We start from the raw sequence: 4214 nt of genomic DNA on the forward strand, positions 1-4214 counted from the left end.
CCCATCCTCAGGAGACAAAGAGACATGAGTAAAGGTGAACTTCAGCAACTCATAATACAGCCTCCTTCTACAAATGCCTGTGCACATTGATTCACCAATAACAGCTAAACATACCTACATGTACTGAGTGATCTTTGTAAGCCTCTTTGACCTAGGTCAACATACTTATCCAAAACCTAATACAGGTTAATTTAATAGTTTATTCATGTTGTGCTCTATCACCCCCCCACCCCCATGAATAAGGAGGGAAATTAAAATAATAATAAAACCTTTCTAGAAGAAATTGCCTTTGCACTCCAGCCACTGACCTAAGTGTTACAATTCAATTAAATTGGGAGAGATCACAATTAAGATGCAATTTAATTATTTCTCATTTTTATGTAAATGAGATTTGTATTCACAATGAATCAATAAACTTTGTTTAAGCAGCTCATCAGTTGCCTATCTAAGTGCTGTTTTGCCACTTCCCTAATCTCACAAACCAAATGGAAGAAACACTGTGGAAATACAAAGACTGAAATAATGAAGCCACTTTACTTTTTCCCAGGATGCAATAGATAGACGCTACACCAGTGCTTTCTAACTCACCTGTTTTATTTCAAAGTCCACATGCAGCTGAATAGACTTTCTAATAATGGTTGCTCATTCAAATGCCTGAAAGAATTCTAAAGCAGTTTGAAAGACATTTCTACATTTTGTAGAAATTAATCCTTGCAGAAGTCTGTCCTCTGGTAGCCAATTTTTTGCTCTACCAAACATATATTTTGGACAACAACTCAAAACAAAGAAGTAATAGTCATTATCCCTGTAGGAAAAAAAAGGAAAAAAAAGATGAACTGGCAAATATCTACTTAGAATTTCATTTACAATTAATGGATTCATTTAAAAGAAAATCATAAAGAACTGGTGATTTATTACTGCTATTGCCACCAGAGTGTCTGAAAAACCACCCCGAATCTTAGTGGCTTTCAATAATAGGCATTTATTTTTGAGCTTGTGCGTGTGCAGGCATGTTGTGCTTCAGCTGATCTAGGCTGAGTTTGGCCAGATTGTTGTGTTCCAGGCTGCCCCCTTGGCTCCAGGCTGGAGACTGGGATCAGTGTGTCCCACGAGTGTTTGTTCGGGCTGGCCCTGAAGGAATTGCAGCCACCAGGGCACAGTTCTCACGGAGAATCACTAGAGGACACAGATCAAAACATTTTCTCTTGCCTAATGGGAATTCAGTTGTTTACTAATGATTTCTCTTTACTAGGTCCTTCAGGGCAGTTTCTCAATCTTGGCCCTGGTGACATTTTGGGCCAGATAGCTCTTTGTTGTAAGGAGGCTCTCTACACGTTGTAGGATATTGGCAGCACCCCAGCCTCCCCTCACTAGATCCAGTAGCACCCCTCAGTTGTGACAACCAAAAATGGCCCCAGTCATTGACAAATGTCTCCTGGGGTCAAACTCGCCCCTGGTTGGGAAGTACTGTTTTAAGTTTCCAACATTTAATTCTGATACAGAGCAGGCACATTTTTTAAACTTATACCAGAAACTTTTCCTGAAGAACACTTTAACCTTAGAACAGAAAACTAACTAAACTAAACTTCACTAAAGCGTATCACCATATGAAGTTTATTTAACTGAAATGTATATGTACTCATTAAACAGTTTTGTTAAAAAAATACATTAAAGTCCTGCCACCCAGAGTGTGATAAGCCACGATCCCTGGCAAGACAGCACGCACCGTGTGCAGGCACAGCCCTGTGCTTTACATACTCATTTAAACCTCACAATCACATGAACTAGCCACTATTAATATTACCACTTTACAAGTGAGGAAACTGAGGCACAAGAGTGAGTAACAGACTGGTGCACCATGGCAAGCAAGTTCTGCGTTAGGACTGGAGCTGTCTGTGTTTATGTCTCTCTGGAAGGAGGCCCTGCCCTCCGCATTTTGTGGAGTCGTGTGTGCTTTCAGAGTTTAGGGTTTCCTCAGAGCCTTTCACGCATTCTGTACACTAACAATCATATCGAGGAGAGTGCCCCCGCTGAAAGGAAGCATTGTGATACTCCACCAGGTAGAATGTACCACATCCTACCTTATTACTTCCACATTAGGCACTAGCCTAGGGCACCTGTGTTATTTCCCAGAGGGTCAGCACATGAGCAAAGCATGCAGTTGCCCAAATGAAGTGATCTGAGGAATTCAAACTGCTTGTGAATTAAAATGCCTACCCCTACCCTATAATAAAGCCTGAATTTCTTACCAATTACAATTTTGTGTTATCAAGAGTCCCCTGTTGGAGCAGGTGGAGGTGGTAGCAGGTCTGCGCTTCAGGAGCAACTGCTCACCTGGAAGCTGATGGGTGCGCCCCTCTCCCCACTGGGCAGTGCAAGCATCACCGTGGGGTTCCTCCTCCACCTGCTGGTATTCCTCATCTGCATCGTGTTCCTCCACAAAAAAATTCCCCACGTGAGCCTGACCCTGGTGCATTTTGTGGCAACCTGGTTGAGCTTGTACGTCTGCCAGAAGTTGGATATCTTTGCCTTCAAAAGTCTGCCACCTCTAAGTTCTTCCTCCTGGCCTTCAGCTTCTGTGGCTTTGTGGTCTTCACCAACCTTCTCTGCAGAACACATCAAAGGCACCTGTCAGCTGGTCAAAGCCATGGCCATGCTGGTCATCACAGACATGCAGACCTTCTGCTACAAGAAGACCTTCTCCAGCAGAATACAACACAACGCTGATTCCTGTAACTTTAGGTGTAATCCTGAATTCCTGTTACAATGTGGAGTTTAATGTTCTTGGAATGGTATTTGCTGCTCTGGATGTTTTAGTTACATCCAGTTGTCTAGACTGGATAGGAGCCAAGCAGCATGCGCTGCAACTAAACTCAATGCAGCTGCAGGACTGTGATACACTGATATCTTCTGCTGGGTTTCCAGTTGCTGTGCTCCTACCTGAGCAGTGTGTGGAAGAGGAGGAGGAATATTTGGTCTCTGGTCAGTTTCTGCTTTGCCTGTGGGTGCTGCTGTCTGGAATAATGGCTGTCCTGGTGAACTTACCAATCTGCTGGATCACTGGGTACACTTCACCAGTCACCTGTGGCATGCTTGGACACTTCAAGTTCTGACTTGCTTTATTTGGAGGACATGTGTTATTTAAAGATCCACTGTTAATTAATCAAAATCTTGGCATTTTATGTAATTATTTGGTATTCTTGCATATACTCATTCTAAACTCAGTAAACAGGAAAGAAGGAAGTATAAATTGGTACAAGGTACTCAACTGGGTTTTTATACAGAAAAGAAAGTCACCCCAAGAAGATAGAAAACGTTAAGTATGCCACTTACTTTCAAAGAAGCAAAAAAAAAAAAAAAAAAAAAATTGCAAGATTTATCAAGTGGTAGTTTGTAAGACGTAACAGAAAAAAATTTTATTCATAAATGTGACCTTCATTTTTAGAGTACTTTTAAAAAAATTAATTCTTTAAAACCAAAATGATTCGTGCTTCTCTTCAAATATTAGTGTATGAATTACAACTACCCATGTACTACCTTACATTCACATGTTTATCAATTCTTCTGGACACAGGAATGAGTTAGACCCAGTTTTTGGCCTGGGGGTTTCCTGGCTTAGCCAGCCTGAGGGTCTGAGCCTGGCACGTGAGGCTCCTTGCCTGCTCTTCCCCAGAGCTTGCCCCATTTCAGCAGTCTTGAGCTTGGGTGGCCTCCCAATGCGACACACTCACTTATCTTCCTCTAGACTTCCCCAACACTTCTCTGTGCACACAGTCCAGACCCTCCCATCTCAAGCGTCAGCCTACAGGCAGAGAGGATCATTGGAGGCCTTTGGGCTGAAGTCCGGAGGCCTGCACCTGATACTGCCTCCCTCTTTTCCTCTCGTCAGAGTGGCCATGAGGTCATTGACTATCTTCCACCCGCTCCAGGCCCTGCAATGTGATGCTGCAACTGGGAACCGGAGTTGGCCTCTCCACTCCCTGTACCTCCATGGACCATTGGGTATACCTTGGAATGTGGGATGTTAGCGAATATTACACAGCAGAAGCTGAGAAACACTTGCAATTTGGGGTGTGCCCTCTTGTTGCTATTTGAAACCCTGACAGAACTATGTAGTCACCCCCAAGACAGCCTGTTGACTACATAGCAAAGCCAACCGAGAGTGAATAAATCTTGTTTCTCAGTCCTTGGTTTTCAGTTGGACTAGAGAATGA

General features: G+C 43.0%; 1 pseudogene; it reads left to right on the top strand.

The window, feature by feature from the left end:
* The first annotated feature begins 1858 nt into the window (after nucleotides 1-1858).
* On the top strand, nucleotides 1859-3943 carry LOC134390214 (solute carrier family 35 member E3-like; annotated as a pseudogene).
* Nucleotides 3944-4214: the final 271 nt, after the last annotated feature.

This window comes from Cynocephalus volans, chromosome 11, assembly GCF_027409185.1.
Source record: "Cynocephalus volans isolate mCynVol1 chromosome 11, mCynVol1.pri, whole genome shotgun sequence".
Taxonomy (NCBI): domain Eukaryota; kingdom Metazoa; phylum Chordata; class Mammalia; order Dermoptera; family Cynocephalidae; genus Cynocephalus; species Cynocephalus volans.